Source organism: Ranitomeya variabilis, chromosome 6 (assembly GCF_051348905.1).
Source record: "Ranitomeya variabilis isolate aRanVar5 chromosome 6, aRanVar5.hap1, whole genome shotgun sequence".
Lineage (NCBI taxonomy): Eukaryota > Metazoa > Chordata > Amphibia > Anura > Dendrobatidae > Ranitomeya > Ranitomeya variabilis.
Window position 1 is genome coordinate 309272338 of NC_135237.1, and position 18557 is coordinate 309290894.

Below are 18557 nucleotides of genomic sequence, written 5' to 3' on the forward strand. Positions count from 1 at the left end.
TAGGGGTAGAGTTAGGGTTAGGGTTTGGATCCCTTTATCACCTTGATGGTGGTGGGTGGCTTTTCAGTGTGTTTTCTGTTTTTTTTCGATAAAAATGCATGCGTTTTTAACGCAAACAAACGCATGTGCTTAAAAACGCAAGAAAATACTGCAGGTTGTATTTCTGAAAATGAACGCATGCAGAAAAAAACCGCATGCGTTTGAAAACGCGACCAAACGCGTACAAAAAAAACGCATGCGTTTTCAATGTCAAATATAGGGAAAAAACGCATGCGTTTTTTTGTGCAAAAAACGCTGCAGACAAAAACGCAAGTGTGAAACCAGCGACGCTTTTTATAGCAAAAAAGTTTTTGCGTCTCCACATTTTGAGACCTATAATTTTTCCACATTTTGCTCCACAGAGTCATGTGAGGTCTTGTTTTTTGCGGGACGAGTTGACGTTTTTATTGGTAACATTTTCGGACACGTGACCATTTTTGATCGCTTTTTATTCCGATTTTTGTGAGGCAGAATGACCAAAAACCTGCTATTCATGAATTTCTTTTGGGAGAGGCGTTTATACCGTTCCGCGTTTGGTAAAATTGATAAAGCAGTTTTATTCGTCGGGTCAGTATGATTACAGCGATATCTCATTTATATCATTTTTTTATGTTTTGGCGCTTTTATACGATAAAAACTAAAATATAGAAAAAATAATTATTTTGGTATCGCTTTATTCTCAGGACTATAACTTTTTAATTTTTTTGCTGATGATGCTGTATGGCGGCTTGTTTTTTGCGGGACAAGATGACGTTTTCAGCGGTACCATGGATATTTATATCAGTCTTTTTGATCGTGTGTTATTCCACTTTTTGTTCGGCGGTATGGTAATAAAGCGTTGTTTTTTGCCTCGTTTTTTTTTTCTTTTTCTTACGGTGTTTACTGAAGGGGTTAACTAGTGGGGCAGTTTTATAGGTTGGGTCGTTACGGACGCGGCGATACTAAATATGTGTACTTTTATTGTTTTGTTTTTTTTATTTAGATAAAGAAATGTATTTATGGGAATAATATATATTTTTTTATTATTATTTATTTAGGAATTTTTTTTTTTTTTTTTTTACACATGTGGAAAATTTTTTTTTTTACTTTTTTACTTTGTCCCAGGGGGGGACATCACAGATCATTGATCTGGCAGTGTGCACAGCACTCTGCCAGATCGACGATCTGCTGTGCAGGGCTGCAGGCTTTCCAAGTGTCTGCTCTGAGCAGACACTCGGTAAGCCACCTCCTTCCCTGCAGGACCCGGATGCCGCGGCCATCTTGGATCCGGGACCTGCAGCCAGGAAGGAGGTAGGAGACCCTCGCAGCAACGCGATCACATCGCGTTGCTCCGGGGGTCTCAGGGAAGCCCGCAGGGAGCCCCCTCCCTGCGCGATGCTTCCCTATACCGCCGGTACACTGCGATCATGTTTGATCGCGGTGTGCCGGGGGTTAATGTGCCGGGGGCGGTCCGTGACCGCTCCTGGCACATAGTGCCGGATGTCAGCTGCGATATGCAGCTGACACCCGGCCGCGATCGGCCGCGCTCCCCCCGTGAGCGCCGCTGATCGATGATGACGTACTATCCCGTCGGCGGTCATACGGGCCCACCCCACCTCGACGGGATAGTACGTCTGATGTCAGGAAGGGGTTAACAGGCCCCCAGATGATATAAAAACCCTGATGAAGGCAATCCATGCATCGCACATTCCAAAGTTTGATCACACCCCCAGGCATACCATGTTTATGTTATCTTTGGGTCATGATCATCTCAGGTTGTGATCAATGGATTTATTTTGGTTCATTAATTCGTATATGTAGTATATATGTAACATTTTTGCATTGTTATGTAAGTTTTATTATGTAACATGATTTGTTGTGTTTGTAAGGCCATGTTCACACATGGGAAAAATACTGTACTTTTTGTTTATTGCTTGTTTTTTTGCATGTGTCCGCACCAAACTATGCAATAATAATATTCTTTGGGACATTTTATGCATTTTACCTCTTATTTGATGCACTTTTCGCACAGATTTAAAGCATCATTTTAAATGTGCAGTTTTTCTCTTGTCTTTTTTCAAGCTCCACACAGAAGCCTACAGCATTTTTAAAGACATTATGGGCAGCAGTTTTCATGAAATCACATCCACTTGGACTGATAAACACAGTAGAATTTCTGCACAAAAAAGCAAGAGAAAAATGAGGAATTTACACTTTATGTGAACATGCCCTAAATATCCAAGCAAAGTGGATGTGATTTCATGAAAATGCCACCCACTGTGCATCCAAATATGCTTTTGAACTACGCATTTTCTGTGCATTTTTCCTCAATATGCTTCTATGTGAAGCCTGGAAAAATGCATGCAGAATACAAACTTTTCTGTACTATTAAAAAAATATTAAAAATACAGTATTTAGAGAAGATTGTTGTAGCGTCATCTGTCGAGGGCATCTGCAGAAAAAAGCACATGAAAAAATGCTGCATTTACACTAAATAAGTAAATAATGTAAATAAGGCCTCATAGTTACATTTACAGTATATTTAATTTTTTATTAGCTTAATGGAGAAAGTAAATCAATCACGCTATTTCTTTATGCCATTTACTGATCACCATAAATAATCTGATCACTGTGTTTTATGGGTTGTTGCGATTGCAAGGACACAGTCATGTTCTTAGCTGTTACGTTTATTATTTTTAAAAGTATCATTACTGTAATTGTTTTAAAATATTTTGAAGTAATATTACAAGAAGAAAAAAATCTTTCTTTTACTTTATAGGTACATAGAAATACACTGCTATTAACAGATATATCTCTATATAATTTGTGTGTGAATTCAGAGCCTGCAATGAATATTCAAGCTTAGAAAATTCTTCCATAATTGTCAGTGAAACTGTATCTCAGATCTTCAGCTGGAGCCGACAATGATACAGGTTGTGGGTTAGTTATCCTGGGAGATCAGATCTCAAAAAAGCAAAGAATTGTTTGTTTAAATAATGTAATTGTGTTCAAACCAGAGATGCCAGCCCTGCTCCTCAGGAAGGAAGCGCTCTAGAAAGCAATGAAGAGAGAAGGCATCACATGGAGAAAGTGAGTGGAAGTCGAAACAAAGCTCTCACCTAATGGGACAGTGGGACCTCTCCCTCAAATCTCACCTGTCCTTCTGGATCCAGGATAGTTTAGAGCTAAGCAATACTCCCTCACAAATACTTTGAAGAGGATGTAAGGAAGCCAGAGCACACGTGCAACAGTGATTACACTATTTAAATGCTTCTGTTAGTAACAATAGCATTTATATGCGTAATCAGCAGTGATCAGAGTTAGCTCAGGTCGTTGATAGCAAAGTAATATGTTGGCTGTGTACTAGTATGATATGTGTCAGGAATGAGCTAAATCCCTCAGAATTTGTTTTATGATCAGCAGGAGAGATTAAAGTTTGAACTAGAGAGGAGCAAAGCTCCTGGAATTTGATTAAATCAATTTTGTAATGCAGCTGCAGTGCAGTACAGCACAACCTCCACCAGGGGGAGCTTGTTAGGAAACCAGACTGCACACACAGAGCAACTGAACAGACACCACCTAGTGGCGAGAGCGAGGTCAGGAAAGCTAAAGTCATACACAGAGATATCAGAATTGTACACAGGGGCAGTTAGGAGAATAGTCAGGGACACGCAAGGAATCAGAGCCTACCGGGAACGTGGTAACCAAAACGTGAGACGTAAGACAGAGTCGGGGTACAAGCCAAAGTCAGAACCAGGAGGGCAACGTGGTATCAGAGACAGAAAACAAGAGCCGTAGTCCAGGGAACAGATCGAGTCATACACGGGTATAGGCAGTCAGAGACACAAGGATAACCAAAAGCAGGATACAGGTCAAGGGCTCAAGCTGGGAAGCATGAACTATCACTAACAGTGGTAGGCAGGCTGTAAGGGACTGAAATAGCCCAGCTAGCTCAAGAATGAGGCTGAGGAGATTAACCCCCGCATGACCAGTCTCAAAAGAGGAAAGATGAAAATAAAGTCCAGACTGGACCATGACAAATTTCACTTAATTTTGGAGGAGATAAAATTCAGTGTGAATCGAATTTGCTAGGAAAGGATTAAAAAAAACCTTTCATTATAGAGGACTTGGCACTCAAATGTAATAGAATTATGGAGTTTGTGATTCATTCGTATTAACAATCCAAACTAGACGTTTCAATCTAATCAAACTTTCATCACTAATACGGATTACCTGTGAGTAAAGTATGCAAATAAAGAATCAGCGCTCTGTCAAAGACCGATGTATACCGATGGAGATAGATGCTCCATTTCAGGCTTGTTATTTCGCTGGATTTCAACAAAAGATTATTAAAATCCAAATTTGGGGGGGGGGGAAATTCATATGAAAATTGATTTGCTATTAATGAATTTGCTCAATTTTTAGCACAAATATGGTGTGTGCCATAATGTGTTACTATTTTTATTCCACAAACCTGGCTTCAGTCAAATAACAACTCCCCTCCTTTAAATTTATAGGCCTCGACTAGAACCATGGGGGATTGTAAATACAATATTTAATAATCATACCGATGCCAATATATATTTAAAGGAGTCTTCTTTTGTGAGCAATCTTATCGCTTGGAAGCAACCCTCAATGATAAATTGTTAAAAGAGAAATACAAGCAGTTAAATTTAACACTGGACACACCCACAACTAAAATTTAGATTTACTCTATTACTATTGGAAACACTGGCAAGAAATTATCAGTTTGCTTTTAGTATTATCACATATTGTTGTGCAATTTATCTATGGCGAGTACTGAGAATCAGATATTATTTTCAAGAAGAAAAAAAATTCTAAATGCAAATATCTCTTGTTAATACAGGTAATTAATACATATGTTTGTCAATTAGAGAAACTTTTACAGTATGTTAAACTTATCGGATTCACATGTGTTGCTCCAAAATCCGATGTTGTTATTCAACCTACTTCTAAACTTTTCCTGAGGGCTTCCATATGACAAAGCAGATGTTTTAGCATTAGTTATTCCAGGTATTTGAAATCTTAAAGGCAACATCTACATTAAAAGGCTGTACTTATAAAAAATAAATATTTTATGAATCAAAATCAAGGAAAAATTTACAAAAACTTTAATAGGTGAGACCATCATGTCGAAAACCAAATAGGGTACAGGATATGACTGGTGACATTAAGTAAATAGATTCTGTGGTAAAAATAACAGTCATGGTTAGTGCATCCCAATAAAAGTAATTGAACATCATGTACATTCCGTGTGGTTGAATGCGCGTAATGTAAATCAATAATAAAGTAAAACACATGGAAGAAATGATAGTAGTATGAAGAATAATACATACACATTGACAACAATAATGACTTATAGATATTACCTGAAAGGGTGTTTTTGCCATGTCATCTACTGCATTAATGTCACTAGTCATTTCCTGTACCTTCTTTGGTTTTCTAAATGATGGTCCCATCTATTAATGTTTTTGTTGATTTTAGCTTGTTTATTATTCAGTAGGCATTTTATTTTTTGTTCGTTTTGTCTTTACATGCTTTTTGTAAGCTGTACTTTTTATTAACACTTGCCTGACACTGGCCTTTTAGCTAATTGACAAATTTGTAGGTGTTCGTATTTAAAATCTTACAAAACTCTGTTTTATAATTGATGCTAGAGAAATATTTTCCATACAGTCATAGTTGAAAATGATATCACCCTTGAAATTGGTCCAGAAAATGATATATTTTTCCCAGAAAATTATTGCAACGACACTTTTGGATATACGGATGTTTATGTTATATGGATGTTTATTTCCTTTGTGTTTATTTAAACAACTCAAACAGAGAAAAAATGGTAATTAAGACATAATTTTAACCTATGACACAATCTCAGCTTTCTAACACTAGGCACTACATTGCGACCCAAAATCAGTTGGCAACTTTCAGATTTCATGATGCCTTGCACACAATCAAGACACCCAGTGCCAAGGGCAGCAAAACAACTCCAAAACATCTTTGAATCTCCTCCATATTTAACTGTTGGTACTGTGTTTAATTATTTGTAGGGTTTATTCTGTTTTCGGTAAACAGTAGAATGATGTTTTCTACCAAAAAGCTCTCTCTTGGTCTCATCTGTCCACTAGAAGCTTTCCAAGAAAGATTTTGGTTTACTCAGGTTGCAAATTGCCTAATCAGAGAGAAAGAGGACTTGAACTCTATAACATCACCTGCGACACTTTAACAGGCCTTGAAATATGGCTTAGGATTAAAGCCAAATCAGGTTTACTCAGGTACATTTTGGAAAATTACTATACGTCTCTTTGTCGGCAGTGACGTCCTCCTGGGTATCCTATCATAGCATTTAATCTCATTCAAATGTTGATGGATAGTTTCTGCTGACACTGGTGAATCCTGATCCTGCAGGACAGCTTTAATTTCTTTATAACTTGATTGGGGCTGTTAATCCACCATCCAGACTATCCTGCGTTGCAATTTTACATAAATATTTCTCCCGTGCACGTATAGGGAGATTAGATACAGTGCAATGGGTTGTAAACCTGATTGATTATGTTGAGAACTGTGAAAAAAGTAACATAAAGATCTCTGGAGATGGATTTGTAACCTGGAGATAATTTTCAACAATTTTGGTTCTCAAGTTCTCAGAATGACCTCTTCACCTCTTTATGTTCTCCATGCTCAGTGTGGCACACACAGACACAAAATGGAAAGATTGAGTCAATTTCTCCCCTTTTTATCTGGTTTAAGCTGTGTTTTCATATTGCCCATACCTGTTTATTACCAAAGATAAGTTTGTACAAACAGCACATTATTGAAACAAAGTTGTTTACTAGGGAAGAGCAAACATGCTCGGTGATACTTGGTTATCAATCAAGAATCATGCTGCTCAGATGTGCTTAAAGGTACCTTCACACTGAACAACTTAACAACGATAACGATAGCGATCCGTGAGGTTGCAGCATCCTGGATAGCGATATCGTTGTGTTTCACACGCAGCAGCGATCTGGATCCCGCTGTGATATTGCTGGTCGGAGCTAGAAGGCCAGCACCTTATTTCATCACTGGATCACCCGCTGACATCGCTGAGTTGGCGTGTGTGACGCTGATTCAGCGATGTCTGTTGTGAGCTCTGTTTTCAGGCTCCCTCTTGTGGTCACTGGTGGTATGGTGTGACTTTTGCTTTGGGCTCCCCCTGGTGGCTTTGTCTGTTATCCTGCTGGTCTCTGGCTATCAGCTGGTTCGTTATCCTCTGGGAGGTTCCTATATAGCTCTGTTTTACTTCCACTTGTTGCCGGCTGTCGATGTAATCAGTGCTACTCAGATTCCTTCTGACTACCTTGCTCCCAGTCCATCCAGGATAAGCTAAGTTTTGTTTGCTCATTTTTTGATCAGCAGTGTTTATCATGTTTTCTTGTCCAGCTTGCTAAAATGTAATGCCCTCGCTTGCTGGTTGCTCTAGTGGGCTGAGTTTCTCCCCACACACCGTTAGTTGGTGTGTGGGTTCTTGAAATCTCAGGATGGATATTTTGTAAGGGTTTTTATTGATCGCATAGACCCCTGCTCTATTTTCTGCTTTCTAGTACTAGTGGGCCTCTTTTGCTGAATCTGATTTCATCCCTATGTATGTGCCTTCTTCTTACTTCACCGTTAATATTTGTTGGGGGCTTCTATATCTTTGGGGATTATTTCTCTGGAGGCAAGCGAGGTCTTTCTTTCTCTTTAGGGGTAGCTAGTTCCTCAGGCTGGCTCGAGACGTCTAGGAATTTTTTAGGCACGTTCACCGACTACCTCTAGTTGTGTTGGATAGGTTTAGATTTACGATCAGTCCAGTTACCATCTCCCTAGAGCTTGTCCTTAGTTTATTCACTTGCTGGTCTATTTGTGATCCTCAGCCATTAAGGATCATAACAGTACAGCCGGCCCACAAAGTGTTAATTGCATGGCAGAAGCAGGAGAAAAGAAGCCTTGAGAATTTTTTTTTTTTTTCTTGTTGTTGCCGTGTGTCTAGCTGCTGTGCTAGCTTCTCTCCTCCTCTTAATCTTGGTGTGGCTCTGAGTTCAGCTGCTGACATGGATGTCCAGAGCTTGGCTTCCTGTCTGGATCATCTTGCTGCTAGGGTTCAAAGTATTCAGGATTTTGTTGTTCACAGTCCTATGTCTGAGCCTAGAATACCTATTCCGGAGTTGTTTTCTGGAGATATATCTAGGTTCCTGAATTTTAAGAACAATTGTAAGTTGTTTCTTTCTTTGAAACCTCATTCCTCTGGTGATGCCGTTCAGCAAGTTAAGATTATCATTTCCTTTTTGCGTGGTGACCCACAAGATTGGGCCTTCGCATTGGCGCCAGGGGATCCTGCATTGCTTAGTGTAGATGCGTTTTTTCTGGCCCTTGGATTGCTCTATGAGGAACCTAATCTTGAGAACCAGGCTGAAAAAGCGTTATTGGCCCTCTCGCAGGGGCAAGATGAAGCAGAGGTGTACTGCCAGAAATTTCGGAAATGGTCGGTGCTTACTCAGTGGAATGAGTGTGCCCTGGCTGCTAATTTCAGAGAAGGTCTTTCTGAAGCCATTAAGAATGTCATGGTGGGGTTCCCTACGCCTGCAGGTCTGAATGAGTCAATGACTCTGGCCATTCAGATTGATCGGCGGTTGCGGGAGCGCAAACCTGTGCACCATTTGGCGGTGTCTTCTGAACAGACACCTGAATCTATGCAATGTGACAGAATTCTGACCAGAAGTGAACGGCAAAATTATAGACGGCAAAATGGGTTGTGCTTTTACTGTGGTGACTCAGCTCATGTTATCTCAGCATGCTCTAAGCGCAAAAAAAAAGGTTGATAAATCTGTCACCATTGGTACTTTACAGCCTAAGTTCATTTTGTCTGTTACCCTGATTTGTTCCCTGTCATCTTACCCGGTTAATGCCTTTGTAGATTCAGGTGCTGCCCTGAGTCTGATGGATTGGTCATTTGCCAGGCGCTGTGGTTTTGATTTGGAGCCTTTAAAATTCCCTATTCCACTAAGGGGAATTGACTCTACACCATTGGCTACGAATAGACCTCAGTACTGGACACAAGTGACCATGTGCATGACTCCTGTTCATCAGGAGGTGATTCGCTTTCTTGTATTGCATAATTTGCATGATGTCGTCGTGTTGGGTCTACCATGGTTGCAGACTCATAATCCAGTCCTGGATTGGAAAGCTATGTCTGTGTCAAGTTGGGGTTGTCAGGGAATTCATGGTGACGCTCCTGTGGTGTCAATTGCTTCGTCTACTCCTTCTGAAGTCCCTACGTTTTTGTCAGACTACCAGGATGTATTTGAGGAGCCCAAACTCAATTCTCTACCTCCTCATAGGGACTGTGATTGTGCTATAGATTTGATTCCTGGTAGTAAGTTTCCTAAGGGACGACTTTTCAATTTATCTGTGCCGGAGCATGCTGCCATGCGGAGTTATATAAAGGAGTCTTTGGAGAAGGGACATATTCGCCCATCCTCTTCCCCTTTTGGTGCAGGATTCTTTTTTGTGGCTAAGAAGGATGGTTCCCTGAGACCTTGTATTGATTATCGCCTTTTGAATAAAATCACGGTCAAATTTCAGTATCCTTTGCCATTGTTAACTGATTTGTTTGCTTGCATTAGGGGGTCTAGTTGGTTCACCAAGATAGATCTTCGTGGTGCGTATAACCTTGTGCGTATAAAACAGGGTGATGAATGGAAAACTGCATTTAATACGCCTGAAGGCCATTTTGAGTACCTGGTGATGCCTTTTGGACTTTCTAATGCTCCTTCAGTCTTTCAGTCCTTTATGCATGACATCTTCCGTGAATAGCTGGATAAGTTTATGATTGTGTATCTGGATGATATTCTGTTTTTTTCGGATGATTGGGAGTCTCATGTTGAGCAGGTCAGGATGGTCTTTCAGGTCCTGCGTGACAATGCTTTATTTGTGAAGGGCTCAAAATGTCTTTTTGGAGTCCAGAAGATTTCTTTTTTAGGTTTCATTTTTTCTCCTTCTACTATTGAGATGGACCCAGTCAAGGTTCAGGCTATTCATGACTGGATGCAGCCTACATCTGTTAAGAGTCTTCAGAAGTTCTTGGGTTTTGCTAATTTTTACCGTCGCTTCATAGCTAATTTTTCTGGTGTTGTTAAGCCTTTGACGGATTTGACCAAGAAAGGTTCTGATGTGACTAATTGGTCCTCTTTGGCTGTGGAGGCCTTTCGGGAGCTGAAGCGCCGGTTTTCTTCGGCTCCGGTCTTCTTCGGCTCCTGTCTTATGTCAGCCAGATGTCTCACTTCCTTTCCAGGTGGAGGTTGATGCTTCCGAGATTGGAGCGGGGGCTGTTTTGTCGCAGAAAAGCTCCGATGACCCTGTGATGAAGCCATGTGCTTTCTTTTCAAGAAAGTTTTCGCCTGCCGAGCGGAATTATGATGTCGGTAATCGGGAGTTGTTGGCTATGAAGTGGGCATTTGAGGAGTGGCGACATTGGCTCGAGGGAGCTAAGCATCGTGTGGTGGTCTTGACTGATCACAAGAATTTGATTTACCTCGAGTCGGCCAAGCGGCTGAATCCCAGACAGGCTCGTTGGTCGTTGTTTTTCTCTCGTTTTGATTTCATGGTTTCGTACCTGCCTGGTTCGAAGAATGTGAAGGCTGATGCTCTTTCTAGGAGTTTTGTGCCTGACTCTCCTGGAGATTCAGGGCCGGCTGTACTGTTATGATCCTTAATGGCTGAGGATCACAAATAGACCAGCAAGTGAATAAACTAAGGACGAGCTCTAGGGAGATGGTAACTGGACTGATCGCAAATCTAAACCTATCCAACACAACTAGAGGTAGCCGGTGAACGTGCCTAAAAAATTCCTAGACGTCTCGAGCCAGCCTGAGGAACTAGCTACCCCTAAAGAGAAAGAAAGACCTCGCTTGCCTCCAGAGAAATAATCCCCAAAGATATAGAAGCCCCCAACAAATATTAACGGTGAAGTAAGAAGAAGGCACATACATAGGGATGAAATCAGATTCAGCAAAAGAGGCCCACTAGTACTAGAAAGCAGAAAATAGAGCAGGGGTCTATGCGATCAATAAAAACCCTTACAAAATATCCATCCTGAGATTTCAAGAACCCACACACCAACTAACGGTGTGTGGGGAGAAACTCAGCCCATTAGAGCAACCAGCAAGCGAGGCAATTACATTTTAGCAAGCTGGACAAGAAAACATGATAAACACTGCTGATCAAAAATTGAGCAAACAAAACTTAGCTTATCCTGGATGGACTGGGAGCAAGGTAGTCAGAAGGAATCTGAGTAGCACTGATTACATCAACAGCCGGCAACAAGTGGAAGTAAAACAGAGCTATATAGGAACCTCCCAGAGGATAATGAACCAGCTGATAGCCAGAGACCAGCAGGATAACAGACAAAGCCACCAGGGGGAGCCCAAAGTAAAAGTCACACCATACCACCAGTGACCACAAGAGGGAGCCTGAAAACAGAGCTCACAACAGATGTCTTCACTGGTAACCAGGGTAAACATTGGGTTACCAAGCGCAGGGCCGCGCTTAGTAACCCGATATTTATCCTGGTTACCATTGTAAATGTAAAAAAAAACAAACACTGTGTCAGCGCCGGCCGGCCGTAAAGCAGAGCACAGCGGTGACGTCACCGCTGTGCTTTACGGCCGGCGCTTACACAGTGCAGGGAAGCGGACGCCGGGGAACGCTACAGACACCGGAATGTAAGTATGTAGTGTTTTTTTTTTTTTACATTTACACTGGTAACCAGGGTAAACATCGGGTTACTAAGCGCGGCCCTGCGCTTAGTAACCCGATGTTTACCATGGTTGCCCGGGGACTTTGGTATCGTTGGTCGCTGGAGAGCTGTCTGTGTGACAGCTCTCCAGCGACCACACAATGACAAAACAGCGACACTGCAGCAATCGGTATCGTTGTCTATATCGCTGCAGCGTCGCTTAATGTGACGGTACCTTAATACTCAGCTCGATGTAAAACTTGAATCCCCACCTTGCATCTTTGGTATGCAGCCATTAAGCATGTGAGGATTACTTGTGAGTCACTGCAATGCCATAGCCATCTTGATTGTGACATTACTGTGTTTGGTTGGTTGTCTGGCATGTGGTCTGTGAATATTTCTGTGATCTCTAAAAGTGAAGAAAAGCTTTTAAAAATGTTCTAGGCTTCCATTTCTCAGACATGGTGTTACTTGGTCTGTAAACATTTATGTGACCCTGTCACTGTATTCTTCTTTTTCCATTCTTATGTAGAACTATGTTTTGGGTAATTGTCTTGATGCCTGTGCAACATTCTCTTGATATTCAGCTCATGCACGGATGTCCTGATACAGAGGTGTAGCTAGGAGTTTAGTGCAGGTGGAGCTAACCCTCAGAGTGTGCTCCTAACCAGGTAACCCTGATTACAGGTACAGTGGCAGACCCTAATTTTGGGTATAGAGGACCTCAGCAGATGTCTATGTCATTTCTGAAAATATATTTCTATACAAAGACCCACACTGATATTATCACCATGTGGTGGTAGTTGATATCAGTCCTGCAGAACATATAAAACCACTTTGCACTTTTACTTATTTATTACACCCTGATGAAGGCTTTCTGAAAGGTGCATCAGAGTGGTACTCTGGAGCCCCTGTATACATTGGTATCCACCTAAAGTAAAATATTCGTTACATTCCTTCTTGGAAAAATTTTGTACTTGGATCTCTCATGTACATGTTTCCTGTTTCCCCGACCTGTATTTTATTATGAAATAAATTATTGTGAAATAATTTGTAATATTATTGGACTCTTGTTCTCTCTTTTTCTTGTTCTTGTACTCTTTGCAGACCGCAGGTCTTTAAGCCTGCAGTTTACAGAATGACAGGATGATGCACTGGCCGAGGCGCCAATGCGCACACACAACGTCAGAGTCTCTATTTGGTAAAATCATTGCATCGCACTGGAACTCTAATATCCTGTGCATGCACCAATACAATGGCTTCAGCATATTGGTACACCTGGGCGTTGCTGACAGACTCGTCAGAATTGAGGTATCAGTAGGATCAGGAGTTTGTGCAGAAATGTGAGAACTCAGAAGTCAAATGTGCCTTTGTTGTAATCTCTGCAGACGAGTCCTGGCTAGAGAAATTGTCATGTTGGTTTAGGTCAGATGGAAAAGATGGCAAAGTGAATGATTCCATAAGAAAGAATGTCAGCAGTAAGCCACCATCTATAACAGTACTGTAATCTCTTAGGCTAGGTTCACATTGCGTTAATGTGTGCACGCTAACGGACAGTGTTGCACGGCGAAAATGTCGCAATTAACGCCGTGCAACGGGTCCGTTAGCGCACCCATTGACAGCAATGTAAATTTCGCCTGTAGCGCATCGATAGCGCGTGCCTTTTTCGGCTCGCGCTAGCGATGTGCCGTTCTTTTGTGACGCGCCGCGGACGCTGCAAGCAGCGTCCGCGGCGCGCCCGAGGTCCGTTCCCCGCTCTCGCAGATCAGGGATCTGCGAGAGCGGGGACGTTAACGCGACCCCTAAACGCGGCCCCGAAAAATACATTGCGTTAGTGCAATCCGCTAGCGCTAGCGCTAAATGGATTGCCCTAACGCAATGTGAACCTAGCCTTATATGTTTTGCAGCATTGTTATTTACCACTATATGGTCACCATATGGCAGTAATATCAGTGGTGGTTTTTGTATATAGATTTATTTTTAATAACAGCTTGGTCATCTGGTGAGGCTCCCTTACACCCTCAATTAGTTTGCTCCACCATAGTTATAATCATGTTATCTGGTTAAGGGCCAACACAGATATTCCCTCCACCCCCGAGCTGAACAGCTAGCTAAGCCTCTGTGTATATATGTATTTTGAGGGCAATTAGAGGCTTTGTAGTATTGAAAATCTTAGCAAACAAATGCACATTTCTTTGAAAAATTTGGCTAAACTGTCAAATTTTCATTTCAAAAGTTCTTCCCATCTCTGTTCCAGATATTCCATGAATAGCAGAGTAAAGATGACAAGGTCTTTGCAGTTTGTCTTGAACCTTTTATTATTTATTTTTGTACATGTAATTTCAGGGTGCTTTATTTGTGAGAAGGTCTTAAATACATTAAAAATACAGAAAAAAGTGCAACAAAAATATATTTGACTATTTTGACACACTGGTATAGAAAGAAATAAGACCCTTTACTCACTGGCTTAAAATATAAAGTCTACTTTAAAATGTTTATGCTTGGTGATAATAGCATATTGGTTGATTCAGACAGCTCTGTTGTTTTTACCATTATGATCAAAGGTACAAGGAATAAACCTTGCTATTTTTCAGCATCAAAGCCACTATTTATAGATTAATTAACCCATTAATGACCTGTAATGTATTGTTTTATCACTTTCCTGTGTGGTCTATGTATGCATATGGGCTGAGGAGCTGAGTAAGGCTGCTTTCACACTAGCGTCGGCACTGTGCCGTCGCTATTCGTCGGCCTGACGTGCCGACGCGCGTTGTGAAAATAATGCCCGACGTGGGCAGCGGAAGCAGTCTTACAACACTTCCGCTGCCCCATTGTAAGGTCCGGGGAGAAGGGGGTGGAGTTTCTGCCGCGCATGCACGGTCGAAAATAGCGGACACGATGCGCAAAAAAAGTTACATGTAACTTTTTTTGTGCCAACGGTCTGCCAAAACGCGACGCAACCATCGCACGACGGTTGCGACGTGTTGCGATACGTTGCAATGCGTCAGCAATGTAAGTCTATGGGGAAAAAAGCATCCTGCAGACAATTTTGCAGGATGCGTTTTTTCTCCTAAATGGCTCATTGCGACATATGCAAACGACGCTAGTGTGAAAGTAGCCTTAGCTTCATACCTGGCAGTTAACAGCAACAACATCAGCCAAAGTCATGTCTGATAACTGTTGTTACAATTTAGAAGCTAGCTTTTGTAAGAGAACTGTGCAATTACACTACATAGTAAACATAAATTTGCATCCTTATTATCAAGGGACATACATTTGGAATGGATTTGTAAAGAAAAAAGAAACATATCTCAGAATCAGTGGAAAAACGGCAATTGGATGAGAATCTCAGTTTAAATAAAATTAAAAAAAAAACAGTTACAGGTAATCTATAAGTAATTCATCCATTGCTAATGTATATTTGTACTGCATCACTTAATGTAATAATTGTTTTAATATATTTGATTTAATCAAGATTTGTGTGTATTCTTGAAAAAAATTACCTTTTTAATGCATATGGAAATGCTTGGATATTTCCAATGTAATGCAAAAATAAAAATCAAATATATGTTATATGGAGATTTTCCTGGAGATTTGCTGTTGTTTCTCTGTGTATTTGTAGAAAAGTCTATAAAATAAAACATCTGCAACACCTGAACATACTTTAATGTGGCATTAGCTTGCACGGAAAAATAATTCATTTTACTTGCATCCCATTTTGTCCTGCCTACACCATCACTTTTCTTACCGTTAAGGTGCTTTGTCATCAGCCTTAAAGGATTTTTCCTTTGTCATAAAACCCCTGCCAGATGCGCAGACTGTTTTTCAAAGCCTGTCGTTTACTTTGTGTTGCTAAATCCAAGTATATACTGCTTCTCTGTTGTTGCCTACAACACTGGCGACACATCGGCAGCGCTGCAGCCAATTAGGAGCTTGGTAGCTCTTGGTAGCTGCAAACATTGTCTCCAAAACTTTTGCTCCAAATAAATAGAATATGTACAACAAATCTACAGAAAATATGCATAAAACATGTGACGGAGCTAAATTTTTGAAATCTGACCAGTGTCACTTTATGTGGTAATAACTCTGGAACGCTTCAACAAGTCCCAGTGATTTTGAGATTGTTTTTTTTGTGACACATTATACTTTATGATAATGGTAAATTTAGGTCGATATGTTTTGTGTTCATTTATAAAAAAATATCAGAAATTTGAGAAAAATGTTAAAAAATTAGCAATTTTTAAACTTTGAATGATTATCCCTTTAATCCAGATAGTCATACCACAGCAAAACATTAATAAATAACATTTCTCTCATGTTTGCTTTACATCAGCACCATTTGTAAAATGTTCTTTTATTTTGTTAGCATTTTAGGAGGTTTAAAAATGTAGCAGTAATTTTTCTTTTTTTCAAGAAAATTTACAACATTTATTTTTTTTAGGGACTTAGCCATATCTGAAGTGCCTTTGGGGGTCCCATATACTGGGAAACCCCCAAAAGTGATACCATTTTAAAAACAGCACCCCCTGACATATTGAAAACTGCTGTCAGGTATTTTATTAACCCTTCAGTTGCTTTTCAGGAATGAATGCAAAGTCACATGACAGAAATGACAATGTGCATTTTTACCACCTAAATGCCTCTAACTTCTGAACAGATTACTACAGCCGTCAGACTCTTAGGCCAGAATTTGGTCATGAATTGCCAATCGCAAACATCAAGACCACAAAATCATGATCTGAGGGCACCATTTGGGATTAGGAGGAAGCCCCCACACTCTGTTAACCATTTATAATGATGTAGTCACTATTGACAGCAGCATCTAGGGGTTAAACAGATTTGGATGGTGCAAGCACTGATCGTGGCTGATGCAGCAAGTTGTCAGCTGTAGTGTACAGCCGACAGATGCTGGATTGTCACCTGTATGGGGAGGCTATTCTCTTATATCTCAGGTCAGTTAAAAGATGTATTGGCGGTCATTATGGGGTTAAGTTAATTCAACATGAACCCCTTTAACTTAGTTTAACATCCCATAGAAATAAAGAAGTCACCGTGAACCTAGCTGTAGGCTAGATGACATCCAATGTAATTGAGTGAATGGTTTTGCAGAAAAAAAAAACAAAAGTGACACGCAATCACTTAAAAGACAGCATTTCTCATGAACAGAAAAAAAGTAAAACTGCAGATTCATTGTAGTTTTAAATTATCTTCTCCTAGTTATAGTTTGTTAATTGGGGCAGAACACTATAAAGACATTTCTGATGTCAATAAATATTTTGAAGAGAGAATATTTAATATTTGTATGGAGTCACTTCATAGATTTCATACCTTAGATATCATATAGTATATTAATTTCATCAAATAAATCCTGTGGGTATAAATAATTTATATTTATCTGTTTGTAACTAGCAATAGGTGCGATATTCGTTGTTTTCAAAATCAGTTAAAGCCTCATCCTGCTTCTTCATATCCTCCTTTGAGGGTTTGCATCTGCTTCCCACAGGAGACTGTCTTTATACTAGTCTCTAAACAAGATCTCTTTCATCTTAAAACAAAACCCTAAGGTCTTGGTTCATTTGAAAGATAAATTTGTCTGTCATATCTTTTCAAAGATAAGGTGCTTTGGTCCTTTGAGATACAAATAGAAAGACTTGATACCAAGAAAAAAAATACTTTATAAATAGTGAACCTGGAGTGTTCTACTTCATAGAGCTTAATTTGTGGAAAGTAAAATGATAGCATTAAATGTAGTAGAAGTTATGTCACAATGTATTCAATCAATATTGTACAGTACATCCTACTAATCCTAACTATAAACAGGAATGTCACCTAATTTCATTTTACGACTGAGAGAAATGTAGTGGAAATTTGAAAGAATTTACATGGCCATGAAACAGAGTACATCACAAAGATTCAGATGGTAGCAGGCATTTCAGATATTGCAAGCAAATTCAATTTGTCATAGTACTGTAGGATGAGTGGATGTGCAGACGTGCAGACCATTGATCTAATTTGAATAGGTCAAACTCTGAGAGGAGCATACTGTTATGTTTGAAGCAATTCTTTGAGGAGTCTGAAAAGAGCATGAAAGAACTGAACTGAGAATATTTATTCTGAATTTTTATTTCTCATCTCTTCTTAAAATCTGTCAACAAGTAAAACAATTGTGCTGTTTTATGGATTTAAATATAAATATTGGACAGTATATAATTACTATTAAAAGTTATATGTGCCTGCATTATTATTATTGTTCTAAATTATTATTATTGTTCTAAATGTGCAAGTGTATGAAATATATATAGTTGAGCTCAAAAGTTTACGTACCCAAGCAGAATTTTTGCTTTCATGGCCTTTTTTCAGAGAATATGAATGATAGCACCAAAACTTTTTCTCCACCCATGGTTAGTGGTTGGGTGAAGCCATGTATTGTCAAACTACTGTGTTTTCTCTTTTTAAATCATAATGACAACCCAAAATATCCAAATGACCCTGATCAAAAGTTAACATACCCTGGCCTGATAACATGCACAGAAGTTGATACAAATGGGTTTGAATGGCTACTAAAGGTAGCATCTTCACTTGTGACCTATTTGCTTGTAATCAGTGTGTGCATAAATGCTGAGTGAGTTTCTTGGATCAAGACAGACTCTTGCATGTTTCCTCCAGCCATTGAAATTTCTGGATTGTGAGTCATGAGGAAAGCAAAAGAATTGTCAACGGATCTATGGGAAAAGGTAGTTGAACTGTATAAAACAAGAAAGGGATA